The 22,844-nt window shown below is 39.0% G+C and overlaps 1 protein-coding gene across 33 annotated transcripts in view; it reads left to right on the plus strand.

Annotated features, from left to right (window-relative positions):
• NRXN1 (neurexin 1) overlaps positions 1 to 22,844 on the plus strand; it is a gene marked incomplete at both ends in the record, with an annotated part of 1,144,386 nt that overhangs the window by 475,643 nt on the left and 645,899 nt on the right. The gene's annotated exons all lie outside the window — the stretch shown is intronic.

The following is a 22,844-nucleotide window of genomic DNA, read 5'->3' on the forward strand; positions in this document are numbered from 1 at the left end:
TCACTGTTAGAACGTCTGTTACATCTCACAGAGGCTCTCTGGGCTCACGTACTTGCTACCCAAGTGCATGAAGAAGATGACCCACTACCCCTTTCTTCTGGGGTGTGTACACTGTAGGCAGGTGGCAGTTTACATGCTGTCTTTTTAGGCCTGTTTATGTGTTTCTAGTGTCATTTGCCCTTGCCCTTGAAAACTCTGGAAATTGACTGCCGGAGTCTCAAATCTGGCTTTAATACTTAGTGATTGTGTAACTTGAATGAGTTTCTTTATTTCATCTGTAAAATAGAGGTAATAGGAGTAATTGTTGGAGCTAGCAGGCAGGGCTTATGTTAAGGAGATGCTGCATTCAAAAAGTTTAGCACAGTGAGTGGTCCATAATAAGTGGTCACTAAGCTATAGATGTTATTCTTATCCCCTCCTTTATTATGTGTTCTTGGACCTTCAGGGGCAGGGTTGGAAAGGATTTGAGGCCTGCTTAACCAAGGTCAGAATTTGGATCCAGCACAATAACTGTCTGAGATACCCACAAAGGGTTTTAGAAACCTCAGACATGTTGTAATTCTGTGGGAATGCAGCTTAATAGCCAAGGGAAGGAAGCCAAGCCTGAATCTTTGCTGAAGGGCACTTGACTCGTGTTTAACAGGCAAACTGGGGCATGCTTCCAGTCTCAGCTTTGGGGCATCTGCTGAGGGATGAGAAAGATGCTGTCCCCACCTAGCAGACTCGCCCCTCCCCAGCACAGCACGGAGCCCTCGCTGACGTCAGCCCCCTTGGGAAGAGCCCTGAATGCAGGAAAGAATCATAATAGCAAGGAAAGGAACTGGAAAAAGATTCAGAGAAACATCAAGGAGCAAGGAAATCACAGGCATTGTGATAATTAAAATTAGATAACCCAGAACTTCCGCAGACCTACATTTCTTATGTCACTGTCATCTTTTGTTCTACTTTCCCCTTTCTGTAGATTATAATCTGTCTTTCCTTAAAGATCTGAGTCAAACATATATATATGGTAGAGCTTTCCTTGAGTGTCCTGTTTATAAAAACAGAGGACTTCAGACTCTTTATACTGAATAGCCCTTCCTACCTTATGTAGCTATTTTTTCCCTTTATCCATTCATCAAACATTTATTAATGTGGTGACTTTAGACAAGAAATCAAGCTTAGCGCTGGGGATAAAATGTTGAACAACTTCAGTCTCTGTCCTCAAAGTGCTGCCTCTCGACTATCTCCCCACCAGATTGTTGGATGAACCCCTAAAACACCGTGGACCCGTTCTTTGCTTCTTTTCAGCACATTGATCACTAGCCATTGTACATATTTTGTCAGCCGTTATGTCAAAACTGTTCACCAACAACAGAGACCTCTATGGAAGAAACCATGTTTGGTACAGAACACCCTCGATTCAGGACAGGAAATCATAGTATTTAGAGTATAGTGGGCTAATGCCAGTTGTCCAGGAGAATGCCATACAATGTCCCATGTTCTAATGGATTAGGGATGTAAAAGTGTTCATATCATGGGAAAAGCTGTGTATACTAACAGAATACTCTGGTTTGTTTCATAGATACAACGGCATCACAGAAAGTAGTTCACAGGCAATGTTACAAAGAACCAGCATTTCATGGAGCTATATGAAACAGTGCATGTATTGTACGAGCACATTTTGTAACCATAGCACTGTAAAATTCTATCTTTGTGAATAGTAAATACAATCTTGATAAAATCTCCAATTGAGAATTTATCTAACGGTTCTGATTTAAAACTACATGTGAATAACTGATTTTAAAAATTAATTTAAAATGCTTTGGAACCACTCCACATTTACAAGGGCCTTTAAAGTTTGTAAAGTTTTAAAATTTATTTTATTATACTCAATACTCGAGCAGCAATGAACCTTACATAGTAATTGGCATGTAACAGGTGCTGCATAAATATATCTATTCACTAAAGTATCCATTCATTCACATTTGTCAAGAATCTGCTATATTCCAGGTACTGTTGGATGTGACAGGGTATAAAGCAGAATGGTTTCTGACTTCCCATGGAGTTTACAATCTAATGGGTGAGAGAGACATATGCCTAGAGAACCAGCAGTAGTTAGACACCTGTCTATTTTCAGAACAGATAGGATGAATTTCTGATTAATCTGAGAAAATTAAGAGAAAATAAGTGAATGCAGAAAAAATCATAAGTAGCTGAGAACATGCTAGAATGGAGATACGGTATCTGAACCATGGCACATAGTATGGTAAGGAATATGTGAAGGGGAGCAAGGCAGACGGCAAGCACCCCAGGGTCGTACATCTCCTACATGCTCACATTTTTATACGGATTATACTCATTCTGCACACTTCCATTAAAATATATGGTTTTATGAGGTACAGATTCTTTGAGTCCTTTTTGTGAAAGACCCAATATCACAGTTATTATTTGAGTTTAGCAATGCTATTTTTTATTATTCAGCATTGATCAATAAGGCTCTAATTCTGTTTTTTCACAATACTGCATAGTGGGACATGAGGAACATGTGAAAGAGTGGCTTCCTCACTTATAAGGTTTGCCTTTTGGTTTTCAAAAAATACCTATTGAACTCTGGATGTCATTTCTGAAGTTGTAACTCTGCTAGAGCATGGTCTAGCATCAGCAGAACCGGATTTATGGCCTGGATGTGTGATGTGGGGAAACAGCTTACTGTGATATTCCCCAGCTTCCAGCAGGTTTGTTTGTAGGGATTTTACTTATGGGTAAAATGCCTCATCTTTATTGAGTGCCAAGAACATAGTAGGCACTCAAAAAACAAAAAAAATAAATGAGAAAAAGAAAAGATAACTCTACCAGAATAATCATTATAATACTTTATTTCATTTACATTTATTTAATACTAATAGTATCTTACCATGGTTGACACTGTTAACTTTGAAAAGAACATTCACATATTATCACAACTGATTCTCACAAGACTTTCCCAAACCTCAGTTTTATCTACCACATTCATAATTGTACCATATTTATATATTACCTATATTATCACTTACTTAATATTTTCCATTTAAACTTAATTTACTTTTGAAATTAATCTCATCTTAAAGTAATATTATCCATAAAATTACAACTTTAATATGCTAGTTATACTTTTTCCTTCCAAGTACACATCCAAATAAATATAACCTGGAAATTAAATACAGTTTTTGAACCACCTAACAGCATCCACCACATGACCAGGGGTACGAATCCCAATTTTCAAAATTACAGGGCAACTTTGTGAAATAGGTGCAACAAGGATTTTTATGTTCATTTCTCTAGTGAGACACTTAAGGCTCAGAGAAGTTAAGAAGGTTTTTATAGTAAAACACAGTCTATACAGCCAGATATGGAGAGATGGTGTCTTGCCTGAGGTCAGGGATCTGGATGAAGACAAATCTGGCATTGGAACCCAGCTTGCACACCTCCCTGTTGTAAATTCTTTCTAGCTACTCTCTCTTTTTGGAAGCTCTTTCTCCTAATACAGAACAGAAGCAGTATGTTGGTACCACATGCAAGTATAATAATGATATTCGTGAATATTTGATTTATCTAGCATAAGCCAAGAACCCAATGTGTATTTTCATAAAGCTAGTTACAATAACAGGTGATTTATATTAAAATAAATATATATTAAAATAAAATAATAATACATTATTAAAAGCATTTTATTACATATCTACCTATACCTCTAAATTCCCAAATCGTTTTCAGTAACTGTTGGGACATTCGCTTCTGTGTGTCCGAAACCCTTCTGATTAGGGAAAGTGTAGCAAAACAGATAAACACACTCTCACTTTCACTGGAATGGAAAAGAATTTGAGGTTAAAGCAAAATGACTTTTAGTAGAGGCATGCTATGGGGCTGCTAAGTAAGATTTCTTAGATATTTCCTTTGTGAGGAGAACTCTTTTGGTTAAGCCATTATTGACTCGTATTGAATAAAGCTTTGACCGATATATTCATTCATTCAATCCCAAAATTTTGAATATGTTCATACTATGTACCAGACACTATTCTAGGTTGGAATACAGTAGTGAACAAAAGGGCTTTTTTTTTTTTTTTTTTTACCTTTATGGAGCTTATACTGACTGTACTGTAAGGACCTAGACACTAAACAAATTTTAAAAATATATAATTCATCTGTGGATAGTATGTGTTTTTGAGAAAAATCAATGTCCCTGGGCCAGGAGAAGAAGAGGGCAGCAATTTCATATAAGATGGTCACAGAGTTCTACACTGACAAGGTGACATGGGAACAAAAACCCGAAGAAGGTGAGGGAGTGATCCTGTGGCCACATTGAGGGAGATCATTCTAGGCAGACAGAGAGCAAGTGCAAACACTCTGAGGGATGAGCAGATCTGGGGGGTTCCAGAAATAGCCAAAAGGCCAGTGGGGCTGGAGCGAAGTAAGTAAGAGGAGGTGGATCCCAGGGGTAAGGGTCAGGGTCAGTTTGAGAAGGACTTTGGCTTCTTGTCCAGTAACGTATATGTCACCAGCCCGTTTCCTCCAGCAGAAAGAAAATCTGTGTGGCTCTGCTCTCAGAGGTGTTTAGGAATTGTCACTGCCTACCAGAGTGCCTGAATGGATGCTACCAAGTATAACTGAATGCATTCTCTTAGGAGACTGGTGCTTCCTTAGGTTACTGCCTTATGCTTCACTAAAACACCAAACTCATAATCATCACTAAATTTGGCAGCATGAATGAATCATCTGAATGAGTTCAGTGATTCTCTTTACTGATGCCCCATCAACAACCGACTAACACACGGATTGAGAAGGAAATCATTCACTGAGTCAGTAGAAATGTCTGTGTGCTTGATACTTTTAATAATTTTGATTTCACTGAAAAAAGAAAACTAGCCCCCTTTTATAAAGAGCACTGACTCTACTGGGGACTGAGTAAAGTACTTTGCATCTATCTATAAAATTTTAATTTTCACTATAATCCTATAGGGCAGGTATTGTTGTTGTTGTTGTTAATTGTGGTTAAAAAAAAAAACAGCAACATAAAATTTACCATCTTAACCATAACATAAGAGTACAGTTCAAGAGTGTTAAGCATATTCTTATTGTGTTGTGCAGCAGATCTCTAGGACTTTTTCATCTTGCAAAACTGTAACTCTATATCCATTAAGCAACTCTGCATTTCCCCCTCCCCACTGCCTGTTAACCACCATTCTACTTTCTGTTTCTATGTATTTGACTACTTTAGATACCTCATATAAGTGGAATCATATAGTATTTTTTTTTTTGGACTGGCTTATTTCACTTAGGGGCAGGTTTTTTAAAAAAATGTTTGTTTTATTTAAATCCCAGTTTTATACATGAAGAGACCAATGTTTAGAAAGTTTAATTAACTTGCTTAAAGCCATTCAGTTATTGAGTGGCACTGAGGACTTGAATCCAAGTCTAATGATAAAACCCATGCACTTAACTACTTACTACTCCACTGTTTCTCAAACCAGAATGCTCAGAATCTGTGGGAAGAGGGTGAGGTATGTAGATTTCTTCTTGGGGACCTTTGAATTTTCTATTTCCTTTAAAAGTTTGCAACACTATTCCAGTGTGAGGAATGCAGTGCCAAACTGAAGTGACAGAGCCTGTGGCTTGATGCCAGACTCAAGAACATCCTAAATTCCTCACTTATTACTTATGTTTGACACACTGACCTTTCCATTTGTATGTGGGGCTGAGATTAAGAACTCTCTTTCACAGTCATGTAGATATACTGTGTTTGACCCAACACATCAAGCTATGGTGACAGTATTGACGCTGACCATCTACTTACCAAGCCCAGACCACCCATTCATTTAGGTTTTTATCCTTGGGTCAGAGGAAACCCTTCAGTTAACAGAGGGAAACTTGATCTTCCTTGTTCCACCACCAGCACATTTCCAAGTCATTTGATGTCAAAATAAGAATAGTTCATCATATTCATCTTCTCTGCCAAGAGCTGTCCATGTGTTCCCTACTTTTTTCAGAAAAGAGCTAAGATAATTTAAATATTGTTAAACATAAAAGATAAATGTTGGGTGGTTGGTAGGAAATAAATAGGACATTCAACGGTGACCACATTTCCCAAACCAAGGAAACCAGGACAGACAGGCTGACGGGTACAAGTGTATTTATGGGGTCCGTGGAAGAGACTATTTGATCAAGACTGACCTAGAAATATAGGAACATATGGTCACCCAAAAAACTTGGTATTCTCCATTTTTAGCATATTGGGTTTAAAGAATAATTGTTGGCTTGCCTTGAACAAAAGTAAAAGAACTTCCTTAGGGCAACAGATCTTTGAAGCCATTAACTATGGGGATTGATGGGGATGTTATCTCTAAATCAGACATTTTCAAGGACATATTAAGGTAGTGCACTGGGTAGACTTTTTCTTTCCGTATACTTAGAAAGGGAAAAGGAGAATTAGAATATTGTTAATTCCATGGTTTCATTCAACAAACATTTACTGTGCTCCAGTCAAATGTCCAGCTCATCACTAGTTACTTGGGGTCAAGGTGAGGAGTAGGAATCATAGACCTAAAGCACACCAAATACAGTGGGACAGATACTTAGAGTAATTTTAATATAATATTTTGAGTATCATTATCTTACTTTTTTACATGTGCCAGGAGAGTGACTAAACCTTGACAACTGGAAGATCATGAGGGCTGGGTTATCTGTTCTGGATCTTAAACTTCAAATAAAATTTTACCTTGTGGCGAAGGAATTTCTAGATTTTGTGAACCTTAAGCCTAATGTCCTCAGTACAATACTTGGTGAATAGGAAGTGCTCAATAAAGTTTGGCTGCTTAGCCTTCGGACATTTGGTGAGTAACACTGTATGCCAGGTATTGTGCTAGGGGCGCTAAGATACAAGAGTTAACATGACCTAGTCTTTAATCTCAGTAAACATGGGTTCATTGTGGAAACAGGCAGGTAAAGAGGTAATTGCAGTACTCCATTGTAAGTCCTCTGATGGGGTGAACGCTTAGTGCTATGGCAGATCCAGAGGGGGTTGTCAGGGAAGGCTTCTCGGCCTTATACCAGTGAGTTTTGAAAGATGAATAGGTTAACCAGGTTAAAAGGTTGGGGAAGGGAGAGGTGACAAACACTGAATAAATAAGTGGGTCAGAGAGAAAGGAGAGAAGAAAGAAATGAGGAAGGAAGATAATATATACAAAGTGACGGCTTCCTTGGGGAGGAAAAAGTTTACTGTGATTGGACTCTAGGGTTTTTGAAAGTGAGTAACAGGCAATGAAGTTATTAAGACACATGGGATCAGTTATGCTGGTCATTGTGAGGACTGGTAGGCAACTTAAACCCATATGATTCAAGCCAGGAAACTGGAAGCTACTGGAGGTGTTTCTGGGTTAGTACTTATATGAATGTTTTAGACATAAATGCAACACTAAAGGTATACGATGTTTTGATTATTTTTCTTGACAGATCCCAAAGTATGGTTAACAAAGAACTGAGAAGCTAGTTAGACTACATTTGTGTGTTAGCTTTACTAGTGGTTTTCCCTCTCTCTTCTCTGTTTCCTTTTTGCCATCTTTGTTTTATCCTATTTTGTCTTTTCTTCCACCTGCTAAGTAATTATTTTTATGCCCTATTTTTAGGGTCAGAATTTTGTTAGCCACATATAAAATCAATATTTAAAGCCAAATCTGCATTTTATGTTGAGGGATACTTTAGCCCGGTAGATAAGAAAACATTTTGAAGATCAGACAAAATTCCTGGATGTTAACAATATTTAATTATTGTGAACAGGTGGTTTGTATGTTCTCAAACAGTATCTTATTAATTTATGACTTTTTGAAATCAGAAAAACCATAACCTTTCTGTGATGGTATATCAGCGTAAAATTTTACTATGTATACAGCATTTTTTTTTAAGATGTCATTGCCCAACGTGGCCTAGCCCAAGTTCTAAAGTGTACCTAGTTTATAGTACCTAGTTCATAATCTTGGGTCTGCCTCTAAATAACTGTATGTTCTTGGATAAATAAGTACCCTGTCTGGGCTCTTAAATATAACCTAGTTTGGCTCCACCATTCCTCGCTAGGTATCTTATTGCCTAGGACAAACAGCTGCCTGCTCTGTGCTTGGCATTCTCAAGAGACCTCCAGAGACTCCTGCTACTTCCTTTTCCTCATAACCATGACGTCCTCTCTTGTGATCCTTCCAAAATCTCCTACTTCACTTTAAACCTATTTTTCCTTTTGGATTCCCTTTGCACCTAAAAAGATTGTCACAGAAAACTATTGTTTAAGAGTTCGGCACATACTTGTCTGTTGAAGACATATTTAAATTAAACCTCTTAGTTTCCTTTCACTGGGCTACAAATCTATCTTTTCTATCATCTACATATCTTACAGGAAGGTGAAATTTGGCCAATTTGAATTTTTTTGGCTTTAAATTATTTGAAGAGAGATGAATAAGCTCTTTATAAAAGTGGGAGTGGTAATATGAGAATTATTATTTGGATTAGTCATTATCAGGCATTTGGCATGTATAGATAAAAGATGCTGCCACATTAAACTGAAAAGTGTAGGCCAAGTAAGAATATTTTTCAGTTTTTTTAATCTTTCTTTTTTTTTCTTTTAGCTCCTTATTTATTCTGGCCTGGTCTAGTGACTTGATTTAACCAATAGAATCCTTTCTATTCTGAGGCATTCTATTGGGGCTTTCCAAGTCTAAGCCTTAAGGAGGTCTGGCAGCTTCAATTTTTGCACTTTTGAGAGCCCTGCCCCACTACATAAGAAGTTTGGTCTGGAAGAGACCATGTGGTGAGGTCACATAAGGAGAGACCCTGAGTCTACATGGAGAGAAGTCAGGTGTCCCAGCTGTCCCCAAAGGTGCCACTCAGCCCAGCAGTTGCTTCAGCTCAGAACTTTGAATCTGGAGTGAGCAATGCAGAGGGGCAGTTGGTTTAGGACTTGTTCTGAAAGACCAGCATCTTGTTTCCAGTGGCAGCCTCTGAGACAAGGGCAAGAGTGGGGACTCAGTATCCAGTACAGACAGAATCTTATTTTAATGCAATTTCTGGTCCCCTAACATCCCTCATTTTCCACTTTAAAAAAAAAAAAATTAAAAAAATTTTTTTTCACCCATTTCTTCCATACCCACTTCCTGCCTCTGGCAACCACCAATCTGTTCTCTGTATCTATGAGCTTAGTTTTGTTTCTTGATTTTTTGTTTGTTTGTTTGATTAGATCCTGCATATAAGAGGGATCATATGGTGTTTGTCTTTCTCTGTCTGACTTATTTCACTTAGCATAATAGCCTCCAAGTTCATCCATGTTCTTGCAAATGGCAAATTTTCATTTTTTATGGTTGAATAATATTCCCGTGTGTGTGTGTCTGTGTGTGTGGCACAATTTCTTTATCCATTCATCCTTTGATGGACACTTAAGTTGTTTCCATATCTTGGCTATTGTAAATGATGCTGCAAGGAACATAGGGTGCATACATCTTTTTCAGTTAGTGATTGCATTTTCTTCAGGTAAATACCCAGAAGTGGGATTGCTGGATCATATGGTAGTTTCTTTTCTTTCCTTCCTTCCTTCCTTCCTTTCTCTCTTTCTTTCTTTCTTTCTTCTTTCTTTCCTTCTTTCTCTCTCTCTCTTTCTCTCCCTTCCTTCCTCCCTCTTTCTTTCTTTCTTTCTTCTTTCCTTCTTTCTCTCTCTTCCTTCCTTCCTCCCTCCTCCCTTCCTTTCTTTCTCCCTTTCTTTCTTTCTTCCTTCCTTCCTTCCTTTTTTTTTTAAGAAACCTCCATACTGTTCTCCATAGTGGCTGTACCAATTTACATTCCCACCAACAGTGTGCAAAGAGTTCCCTTTTCTCCACCTCCTCACCAACACTTGTTATTTCTTGTCTTTTTGATAATAGCCATTCTAACAGGTGCATTTGGTCTTAACAGTGCCCTAGACAGTGTAGGAACTGGGAATATAGCCCAAGACACAAGCCCTTCTGCTCAGGGACATAATCATGTGAGGGAGATGAGCCACGGAGGAAGAGCACTGTAGCACTGAGCCAGGCCCCCACCCAAATGAGAGAGAAACCCCAGTTTCAGATATCCAGAATGTGCTGCCTCCTGCTCTAGGTAGCCTCTTGCCCAGTGTATGTCTTCATCCTTCCTTCACTTGTCATATTTTTTGGTCCTCTTAGCTTTCTCTTCCAGCATCTATTGGAGACATTGGTGTGTTAGAATTTTCTTGTAAACCGTTCCTCTCAATTTTATCTCTAGAGGAAATAATATTGTTACCTATGTCAATCAAGTAACCACTAAAAGTAATTATATTTTTAGACTATAATTAACACCAATATGCTGAATTAATGTATGATTATCTTTAAATGCTCTTTTTTTCTCAACATATCAAAATCAGTCTAACTGTCTTTGTATATGGGTGTGCGTATGGGGCATTTAGCGGAAGATTGGATGCTATCAGTAAACAACAAAGCTAAAATTATAAATTAGATCCAGAACCATGCTTTGGGGAATTTTCATCTCTGAATTATTAATTTTCAGGTCTGTTTTGTAAGTCCTTTTTCATTCTTTTAAGATGTGGACATGAGTTTTCTTCTGGGAATATGAAGTTTAGGCATGATTTAATTCTCTAAGTGTTTACTGAATATTTATTATATGCAATTAGGTATCCTAAAATCTGCAGGGGATATAGAGAAGAATAAGATCTGTTTTCAAACCCCTTGGGAAACGAGCATTTTAAGAGGGAATATAAAGCAAAAGACTTGGAGCAGAAAACATCTTTTTACATCAAAACATTGTCTTAAGAACCCACCAGCAGAAAATCTAACCATCTCATGCTGACTCTAGTTATCTAAAGTTTCTACACTGCCATCTTTCCTATGTAGATCTCAGGCAAGGATGTGCCTGACATTTGCACTGTGTCTCCAGTGGTGGGATTATTTATACTAACCCAGTCATACTTTCCTACTAGTTTCTCCTTCATATTGCATGCACATCTGTGGAAAAGTTGGGTGACAGTAGCGCAACCTGGGTGAATCTTGTTATATTCATCATACGTGGAGCTCCCAGCTCACTTCCCCCACCCTCACTCTCCAGATTAGATCACGACTCTGTGACTTTGTGGTCTCTTTAGGAATCCAATACAGGCTTTCCTTATTTAGCAGTGCTACCCTAGCAGCATAAAATATAAAATGAAATCAGTCCCCTCCCAGACTTCCTAGTCTCTGAAGACATTAGCTGAGAATCAGTTTTCCTCCCAGCCCTGTAAATTGCATGGCAGCTGGCCTGCATTAGAAGCTGATATAAAACTAGGCATCTCATTTCACTCTACCCACAATTTAGTGAGTAGGGTTTGTGTTACTAAGATTAGGATCATTTGACTTCAGTAAAATATTAATTTCTTGAATGATCTCTGTAAAGGAGCATGTCAAAATGGGAAATTCAGCTTAAGGGAAAAGAAATCTGAAAATGCCACAAGTGCTCGAGGTAAAGAAGTGATAGTTTCATGTTATCTAATCCAAGGCTAAGCCCAGATGCCCTCAGTGGTGAGAGTGAGTCTGGGAGAGTGAGTGGTGGGTGGGTGGATTTAGCCTTCTTAAAATTGTCATCGCCACCTCTCTAGTGACCTCACAACAAAATAATTATAGTGTAATTCCTTGCTCTGAACAATTTACATCTTCTCATATGTATCTAGAGTGTAAATAAAAATGTGTTGCACATTTTGCTATTTTTGTACACTGTAACATACAATACAGTACTGTGGTGGATACATGAACCTACACATTGGATAAAATTGAGTGGAACTAAGTACACACATACCCACAGATACACGCATACAAATGAGTACAAAAGAGTTGGAAATCCCTGTATTAGATAGGTGGGTTGGATCAATGTCAATATCCTGGTCGTGATATTGTACTAAAATTTTTCAACATGCTACTATTAGTGGTAGTGGGCAATAGGAAAGTGAACAATAGGTATGTGGCATCTCTCTGTACTTTCTTACAACGACATGTGAAGCTGCTGCTATCTCAAAGCAAATTTTATTTTTAAAGTTATGAGCTTGTTATGCAAATGTAGCTTCAAAACAAGTCTCCTAAGCAACCCCTTTCAAACATTGTGGACCCTAACCCTTCCTATATGACATTCTGGAACTGATATCCTGAGCCCTGGACACTATTCTCCTGCTGTAAACAAATATTTAAAAAGTGATTTGTGGGCTTCCCTGGTGGCGCAGTGGTTGAGAGTCCGCCTGCCGATGCAGGGGACACGGGTTCGTGCCCTGGTCTGGGAAGATCCCGCATGCCGCGGAGCGGCTGGGCCCGTGAGCCACGGCCGCTGAGCCTGCGCGTCCAGAGCCTGTGCTCCGCAGCGGGAGAGGCCACAACAGTGAGAGGCCCGCGTACCGCAAAAAAAAAAAAAAAAAAAAAAAAAGTGATTTGTGAGAAATAGAGGGCTCTAAGAAGGAAAAACCCAAGAAAAATCTGGAACATTGAATTCAATGTTGGAATAGGAGATGTTCAGGGCCATTGTGTTCTTTTTAATATTCTTCATGAACTTGTCATCCTGAGGCTTCATGACGAGGCTTTATGAACTTGTCACAGGGTGGGTAGCACCAAATTTTAGCCTTTAATGATTTTAAAAAGTTAAGAAAAAATAATTTCTCTTTTGCTCAATTTAGATTTCAATTTTCCTAGCTTTTAATCTACATTTAAATATGATTTAGGAAACTCAGGCCAGACTTCTTAATCCCTACTAATGCACAAATGCCCAAATAAAAAAGTAACTAGATCACATTATTGCATACTATAGATAAGCTTATTGGTTAGTAACTGTTTTAACAATCTCTCCCATCTCCTAAAAACTTGGGTTTCCCAATAAAGTATAACTGTTCTGTATTTCTGTGCCTTCAATATAGTTTTTTCCTTCAGAAAGACATACTATTGGGCATCTATAAAAAATTATATCAGCCAGATACTATTACCATTCCATATATACTATGACAGTTTTCCTTATATTTGTTCCAAATCTTTAGTTATAACAGTAGATACAATACCTTGCATAGTCTCATTAATTGGTATTTTATATACTATTCAGCCTAGCCATGGGTAGCCATAAAACTAACTTTTTTTTTTTTTTTCCCGGTACGCGGGCCTCTCACTGTTGTGGCCTCTCCCATCGCGGAGCACAGGCTCCCAGGCGCACAGGCTCAGCGGCCATGGCTCACGGGCCCAGCTGCTCTGCGGCATGTGGGATCTTCCCGGACCGGGGCACGAACCCATGTTCCCTGCATCGGCAGGCGGACTCTCAACCACTGCGCCACCAGGGAAGCCCTATAAAACTAATTATTAATGTTCTTCAGCTAAATGTTTAGTTAAGGTAAAACTGGAACTCCTTGCATCATGTGATATTAGGAACCAAAATATGGAATGCTATTGGGCACTAATGTTAAAGCAAAATCAATCTTAAAAGTCCACTTAAATACTTTTAACAGTTAACTATTTTTAGATAAATCTTCAGCTAGTATATATGAAGCTCATAATTATCTGTTGTAGTGGTGAGGCTTATTTTATATTCACAGAGATTAATAACATTTTATATGGGATCTCAAATCTTTCACTTGTGCTAGTAACAGAGAAAAATGAACAAGTTTGAATTTCATATCTTATTTCTCCACACCATTCTCAGAGTTCTTCATCAGCTGGCATTATTTATTCATTGATTTCTCTATGTGAAGTATCACACTGAGAATGGTTAGGAAGTGAAAAAATGCTGAGATTAGGAAATGTAATAATGGTTCAGAATATTCATAACCAATAGGTAGTAGTTTATCACTTGCTATGATGGTAATATAGAAACAAATTCTGGGTGAGATTATGGCTGCTGACCACAGAAGGAGCTTATTATTAAAATGGCAGAAAGGATTAGCAAGAGTGTAATAAATTCTATCATAGAGGTATGGTATTTACAAGTTACAGCTCCAAAGAATGGCTACTTAATCACAGAGGAGATAGGCAACGGGGTAAGGAGAGAGAAGGCCAGAGCGAGCAGAATGAGAAAATAAAAAGGCCATCGGTAAAGCCTTCTTTTAGGAGGAGGAGTTGGCAGTGCTTTCAAAAGAGAGCTACTGTCATTCAGTTCCTGACCAAGCTGGATGCAAACAGATTCAGTGTTTGCAATGCAAGACCTGCAGCTATTTACATAGAATATATAAAGGAAATGTGGAGGCATGTTGAAGGTTTGTGTATGTGTCTGTGAGCGCGCGCGCGCGTGTGTGTGTGTGTGTGTGTGATAATTAGTGAAAGTGAGGCTATTGAATTTAAAGTTACAAGTAAGAATTTTTTTCTTCAGGTAGCTTAAAACCAAAGCTATTCTGGAGACCTAAGATGCGCGATATAAGGAGAGAATAAAAAAGATTAAAAACTTGATTCAAGGGCTTCCCTGGTGGCGCAGTGGTTGCGAGTCTGCTTGTCGATGCAGGGGACACGGGTTCGTGCCCCGGTCCGGGAAGATCCCACATGCCGCGCAGCAGCTGGGCACATGAGCCATGACCGCTGATCCTGTGCATCCGGAGCCTGTGCTCCGCAGTGGGAGAGGCCACAACAGTGAGAGGCCCGCGTACCAGAAAAAAAAAAAAAAAAACTTGATTCAACAGGAAGGCAATCAGGAATGCACTGGTCTTAGTTTGAAATGCAGATATAAAAAGTGCTACTAAGTGTTTTTGACTGTGTTTTTGCTTTCTGTTTTGTTTTTTTTTTTTGCATTAGACCCCAGAATATATGACACTGTCAAAAATAGCCAATAAGGTCTGTGACTAAGAAAGAAATATACTAGGAATTTTGTCACTAAAGTAACTAAAAACTACAATATACAAAATGTGATTATAAAGTAATAACACTAATTCTATAATCCATATATAAATTTTCAGTCACCCTCACAGCTTAAACTCTATGTAGGTGGATATCTCTTTAGAAAATAGTCTTCTGCCAATATGTATATGAAGAATGCACTGGTAAGTCCTATTAATAATTAACTTGTTTCCTCTCCCTCTTTCTTTTCCTCTTATTCTCTCATTTTCTTCCTCCCTCCCCCACCCCTTTCTGTTTCTCTTATTCTCTCCCTCTCTGTTTTTCACATGTTTTATAAAGATTATTTTCCTATGCTGGCTTTAAGCAAGGTCTATAGGTTAGAACCATTTCTTTAAAAAGACCTGCCATTATTTACCATTTTTAGATGCAATTTAACTTTTGGTTATGCCAGAGGGCAGTTATATTTGAAGGAAGTAATGCTTTGCCTCTAAAGAAAAATTTGCTGATGAAATAATTCTACTGTTAAAGGGAAACATGGCTATTAATGCATTGAATAAATATTTATTTAGCACTTTTTACAGAACAACCACTGTGCACAGGGAAAAAATGGTAAAAAGCAAAATAGCTGTGGGCTCTGCCCTCATAGAATGTGCCTCTAACAACATATTCTGGATAATCCAAAAAAAAAGATAAAGTCTAATATCTATTTTTAGGATTTGTAAATTGCTAGTTTTCTAAACGTTATTCCACTCTTTTGTCAATAAAATTAGACAGCAAAAAGAGAGATCAGAATTCTCTAGTCCGCAAATGTAAAATAGATAGCTAGTGGGAAGCAGCTGCATAGCACAGGAAGATCAGCTCAGTGCTTTGTGACCACCTAGAGGGGTGAGATAGGGAGGGTGGGAGGGAGAAGCAAGAGGGAGGAGATATGGGGATATATGTATATGTATAGCTGATTCACTTTGTTATACAGCAGAAACTAACATACCATTGTAAAGCAATTATACTCCAATAAAGATGTTAAAAAAAAAAAGAATTCTCGGGTCCACAACTATAGCCATGCAGAACCTATCATTAAAGAGCGTGCAGTATTGGGACCCAGGAAATAGGCGCCTGCACAGAGTTTTTTGCCTCTAGGAAGCATCTCCTCCTGGCTCCCATGTGTCCTGCCCAGAGCCCACCACTAGACCATATAGTGCCCTCTGGAGAAGATGCAGCCCAGCACCAGGGTTCATGCTGGGGACTGGATTTCAGGCTGAGTGTACAGCTGTGCACACAGACCTCTTTACTCACTCCACGTCACACTTCAGGGAAGCTCAGTTACTGAGTATTCCTATGCAACACAGTATGTACCCAGAATGCTTTTAATGATAGGGAAAAACACTGAATGTCAAAGATCGACCAAAACGGAATTCTCAAATGTATCTTCCAAACCACCAGAAAGGGAATGTAGACATCATTTAATACAAAACATTAGAAATTAAGTCTTTAAAATATGTCTCTGGCAACCGGTTCTATCTCACGTGGCAATACATCTTATAAGCTAAAGTGTTTTGGTGATGTATTGCTCTAATCCATCCCAATGAGCACTCTCTGAGAGCATATGTGTGCAATACATTATCTCTGGGAGAGGCTATGGTGCTCACGTAGCAGTCCATGGTCCAGAGGGTACAGAGCAGAAGCCAAAGCACGGGGATCCCCTGATGCAGTGGCTGCCAGCGATCAAGGCAAGGGTGCTGCACAATTTGTGGGGTGTGAAAGGAACCTAGAATCCTGTTGGCTGTCAGCAAATGTTAAATAAAAGTCCAGAGGGCTATAGTCTCCTCCTCAATGTGCTCAACAGCACAATAAGGTAATTCACTTTGTGCCATTCCCTTTTGGAAACCACCCTTCTTGCTTGATTTTGTAGAGTGCTTTTGGGTGACGTTAATATTTGGATTTCTCTCCTGGGTAGATACTAGGAGAACTGAGAGAGCTGGAGCAAGATGATGTTACAGTTTGATACTTCCTTTATGTATGCATCTGACCTCATCTGTTTGAAGTTAATTTGATTTTGCCTTCATAGAAAAGGAGCCTTGGGAGATGATTTTTTATTAGAGATATGCTGAACCATTTAGTTTCTAAACTTGCAAACTGGAGGAAATTGAAAAGTCCTTGAAGACTGGAGCTTTTGGTGCATATCCAGATTTCACATCAGATCGTTTTTCTTGACAAAAGCCAATATCTCAAGCAGTTTTGAGAGACATCCTCTTAATAATCATTTGACAATTTAAGTGAACTTGTAAGGTGTCCACCAGTTTATTCTTTTTCTATGGGTTAGATAGCATTTTGGACTGCTTCCTTTTACTGACATTCTACGTGCACAGGGTTTCTAATTTCTTCCTTGGTGTTCCTTTATTGACTCAAATCTTCTATCAGTATATTAAGGCCTTATAAGGCCCAGTGCTATGTACACATACTAGGAGAAACCACTGGAGGTAGTTTTTGCATATGCAACAACACAAATAAAGGAAATTTCAACAGGGCATGTTTGTTATATGATAATATGCCATTATCTATACATATAATGCTTCAGGGTAGCTTATAGCAAAAGTCACTCAAATGATTGTGGAATCACTTGTCATAAAACCCTTGATGACAGTTATTCCTTCATTGAAGATGCAGTGCCCTGTATATAATCTTTCTTACTGGGCCAATCATATTGTATTTTATACAAGTCTAGTGTTGCTAGATTTGTTAGAGCAGTGGATGTTATCTTCTTGCCTTCAGGAAATACCAGAAGAGTTTATTAGGAGAGGTAATCCTCGTGCTTGATCTGTGACTTAATGGCCAGCCATCTTTTATGTGCATAGTTGCAGAGAAGTGCAGTTGAGAAAAGTTACCCTGCTATTTCTTCCCCATGATTTCAAACGTAGCTTTTACATCCCTGTGCACTTACTGTTTTTTCTCTGTAGCTCACAAATTGTCCTAGCCCAGGGTGCAGTATAGTACGTGCAGGTTAGGAACTAAGAGTAAGGGTTGTGTAGCCACATCGTTTCTTCCTTCCAGTTACTAACTCTGTAACTGTGGTTTGGTTGGGCCAAACCACTTTAGTTTTCTGTCAGTTTCTTTATCTGTGAAATGGGGATGATATGACTACTTACCACCTGAGGCTATCAGAAAAAAACGAAATGAAAATATCCCTATAGAGTTCTTTGTGCAATGCCTGTGATACACAGAAAAGATCCAATACATGGTAGCTATTCTTATTATGCAAGTGAGAAACTCAAATTGTCAAAGAAACCTAAATTCTCCATCACTTTTCTGAAACTACTCAGTTTTACATCTTTTTGTGGCTCCATCTCCAATAAGCAGCTGTTTCATTCCTAATCTTTACTTGCTGATAATGTGTTCAAAAATATAATGAGATTTAATTGTGAGCCTCTACATGTAAACATACCTTCTACATGTTTATTTTTCTCACAATCAAATTCAAAAATTATCACCACCATACAACTGTGGATGAAACCTTCCTCATCCAGGTCCTTCTTCTGAGACCTAGGCAGAGGTCTACATGTTTGACTTTAGATTCGTAACATTATTTTTGTTTCTGTCTGTTTCTGTCTCGTCACATTCTAATTAGCTGTGTATGTTCCCAACTCCCTCCATCAGGCTGGGAGCTCCTCAAGTCCAGAGACTGGATCTTTTTATTTTTATTTTTATTCTTTTGGCTGCGTTGGGTCTTCATTGCTGCGCGTGGGCTTTCTCCAGTTGTGGCTAGTGGGGGCTACTCTTCGTTGTGGTGCGTGGGCTTCTCATTGCGATGGCTTCTCTTTGTTATGGAGCACAGGCTCTAGACGTGTGGGCTTCAGTAGTTGTGGCACGTGGGCTCACTAGTTGTGGCTCGCAGGCTCTAGAGCGCAGGCCCAGTAGTTGTGGCACACGGGCTTAGTTGCTCTGTGGCATGTGGGATCCTCCCGGACCAGGGATCGAACCTGTGTCCTCTGCATTGGCAGGCGGATTCTTAACCACTGTGCCACCAGGGTAGTCCCCAGAGACTGGATCTTTTTATCATTATGTCTTCAGCACCTTGTCCAGCCCCTGACACAAAGTCCACATATTGAAATTGTCTCCCTAGTCATCCTCATACCTGATACGAATTTTAGATGACTATAATAATATATTTTAGATTCACCAGAAAAGTACTTCTGCACACTGTCCAATTCTATATCAGTTAAGACAAGGGTAGAAATACTCATGATTCTGCAAAGGAGATAAGACAGCTGTTATCCCTATTGATCAGATGAGAAAACTGAAAAGGTACTTACCCGAATTCACACAATTAATGGCAGAGCTAAAACTAGAGCCAAAAGTTCCCAGTACTTTAAAACTCATTCCGATACCCAATAGGTTCTGTCTACTGAGAAAATGAATAATCCTGAAGATTAACATTGAATAGGGAAAAAGAAAGTTAGCTTTATTTTTTTTCTTTTCACAGAGCCCTTTGTTCCTCAGAGCTTGTCAGGGTTTATTCATATGTTAGAACTCATGTGTTGGGATTTAACGTTAGGTAATGAAATGAGCTTTTACTAGCTGTGTGACTTTGGGAAAGTTACTTAAACTCTCTCATTTTCAATTGCTGTATCTGAAAATGGGTATACAAAATACCTACCTTGGAGAATTGATGCAGTAGTACTCCTAATGGCTACAGTGCATACTGGCTGGCATGCACTGGGCATTAATCAGTGGTGGTTATTAATATTATCATTAACTATGAGATTACCAGTATCACCCTCATAAGAGATGAGCTAAATAAGCCTCTTTTTATGAAAGAACACACTAAAAGGTGGGTTTGAACAAGCAGAAGAGGCCAGACCAAACAAGAAAAATCCTTAAAAGAAAAGAGTACACAGTAAGTATGTTCTTTTGCCCAGAGTGCATTGAAAACAGTTCCTGGCAGCAGAATTTGCCACAGTGTCATATATATCACCTGTCTGGTATTGACCACACATTGTAAGCATCAGAAAGCTTTCACTGTACAGAAAGCCTTGCTGTTTCAGTAAGTTAGGTGTAGGAAGGATATAAAAGTTTATGCAATTTAAAGAAGATATGCAGAGAAAGATTATTTACTTTTCTGGTACTAATCTTGTTCTTAATTTCCCATTCCTGGTGATGGTGGTTTGAGGGCAGGTGGTAGAGAAACTTTCCAATTTTACATCACTCATTTTCTTCTTGTTTAAAAGTATTTCTTTCAAGTAAATGTTCAGTCAACTCAGATTTCAAATTCTCTATCAGAGTTTTTTCTCCCTGTTAAGTAAGGGGAAATTTCTCTTTCCATCCCCAGGACCTTGGGGAGGGATTTCTGCTCTGAAGGCTTTCCTTGGAATCATCCCTGGACTCCCTGAGGTGTCCCTCCTCAGCCTGCTCTCTAGCCATCCTTTGTGGACTGAGACATGAGTGGCCCTGGCTAGTGGTTAGGGCACTGTGTGGGCATACACCCTTCTGGACTTGGGATTTTGTGTTGCCTTTATATCCAAGATTCTCTGCAACCTGCCAGAGTCTTTGAGGTTCCCCTCGGATATCCTCCTCTGCAGTTACCATCTCTACTCTCAGGCCTTGATGGACAGGGCACCTTAACAAAATCAAGGTTTCTCCGAGAGGCCTTCATTTCCCCCAGGGAAGTGTGACACCAGCACTAGTTGTTTCTGAATTCTCCAGTCTTATGTATCTGGGTGTCCGATCTTCTTTAGGTTCGGTTCTGGTGGGGGAGGAGGGTCACTCCATCTGCCTTCTTTTCCCTTTATTTTTTCCTCTTTCTGAGCTCTTCCTGCAAGCATCTAAATGTTTTTTTCCTTCCTGTGTGGTGGGAACTTCCACTGTAATTTGCTGCTCTGTGGTGGTTCCTGGACACCTCCACCCCGTACCGAAATGTTAAAGTGTGCAAATCCTTTTAGACAGGGGTCCCAACCCCCGCCCCCCGGCCGTGACCCTGTTAGGAACTGTGCCGCACAGCAGGAGGTGAATGGCGGGCGAGTGAGTGAAGCTTCATCTGCTGCTCCCCGTCGCTCCCCATCGCTCACATTACTGCCTGAACTATCCTCCCGCCCCCGCCCCCCACCGTCCCTACCCCCTCCTCCATTCCATAGAAAAATTGTCTTCCACGAAACCGGTCCCTGGTGCCAAAAAGGTTGGGGACTGCTGCTTTTAGATGTTTACTTTTCCTCTCAAAAATTGTGGCTTTTACAAACAAAAAATAAATACTTACTTTATGATTTCACTATGGAATTTAACAAAACTTAGACTCAAAACTGAGCAGAACTACAGGTTTCTCAAATGTATTCAGCCATAGTTTTAGTGGGTGGGGGAATCAAGAGACAACAAGAAAAGAGAAGTTACTTGAAACAAAAATACCCTGGGACAACTAGGAATGAAGATTATGAAGGATAAAATCACACAGGCTTACCCTCTAACAAATTTTTTCTCCATTGTATCTAAGAATGTAAAAGCCACCTCTTTGTTGGCCTTCTCAAGACTTAATACAGTATTTTTCAAACTTACTGATTGAGTTTCCTTCCCTGTGTAAACCTAGTCTTCTAAATGGACATTTATAATTTTACCTTTTTGAAGCAATCAGCTCTTACAGTCGTGCTTCTAATCTTCTAATCATCACTGTGGGAAACATTTTATATTGTGATAATTTAAAACAATATCTCCTTTAGAGGCTTCCTGGTGTCAACTAGATTCTTTAAGAAATAGATCCTTGGATTTATAGCTAAAGTTAAAATCAGTAAACATGTAATTTTGCTCCAGTGTAGACATCCTGATTTCAGGTTTAAACTTAGGGCTGCTTCTTGAAGAGAGTCTTCATTCGCTAACTGATTTCTTGTAACCTGGTCAAAACCAATTGAACATTGTAATTCATGAGTGAAGGTCCCAACCACTTCTTTCATCCTCACCTCCCTTACTCCCCATGCCCTTGCTGATGTGTATTAGAATAAAAAGCGTTATCATTACTGCCCTCATTTAGAAGAGTTGCCAGGAAAAGCACTTGCATTATTTTCATGAGATAACCAATGGTTCTTTTCATCGATATTTATTCAACAAGTACAGGGAGATGTACAACTGCCTAACATGAAGTATGGTGCTAGAGTACACACCTCTCTCTGATCCAATCACAAAGGAGGTGACCAAGCTACAGGAAACACTTTGATTTTAAAATAAATATGTATCTATGGCCCTTACCATCACTTTGAGTCTTTAATAAGCTTCAGCATCAGATGAACATTGTGAAGGGCATCATATTATAAATTTACCATAAAATAGATGTACAATAATAACAATATATAGAGAGAATACTTTTAAGCCTCCCACCACTGATCAAGCATGCCTATTTAGTTGTTCTGTTTCTCCTCCAGTCTGGATGTGTTTTTTTCTAATCTATCCATATTTTGTGTCTAATTTTTTTATGATCTATGGGTCACACGTACAACACAGCTGCCCAAGCCTCAGGTTGCTTTCTGCAAGTCAGCCAGGGACCAGAGCAGAGACTCATGTGAAAAGCTCATTGTGAGAGTGCTTGAATAAGTCGTGTATGAATAAACACACTCACGAATCCACTAAAAGTAAAGTTTTCCTCAGTGATACATTGGCACGAGGAAGAAGGAGCAGAAGATGATTTGATTTATCACATTTATAAGAAATTAATTTTAAATGGGATTATAAATCTCAATTAATGACATATAATTAATAGCCCCGACCTACTTACCAGTGCTGTGGAAATGCCCGAGTTTTTTGTGGAATAAAGGCATTTATATTCTACTTTGGTATTTTTCTGCCTCAGTACTCTACTGCCAGCCCACCTCCTAACGCTTCTTCCTCTCTGGAGTAACATTTTCCCAAGAGCCAAGCTTGTTCTGTTTTGCTCCTCAAAGATATTCCTACTTTGATACTGGCTCATTATAGGCCTAAAAAAACATCAATAGGGAATATTCTAATAGGGCCATTAACTTTTGTTTGTTTGTTATTTAATTTAGTAGTAAACTAGAT

This window comes from Hyperoodon ampullatus (genome assembly GCF_949752795.1).
Source record: "Hyperoodon ampullatus genome assembly, chromosome: 15".
NCBI classification, from domain to species: Eukaryota; Metazoa; Chordata; class Mammalia; order Artiodactyla; family Ziphiidae; genus Hyperoodon; species Hyperoodon ampullatus.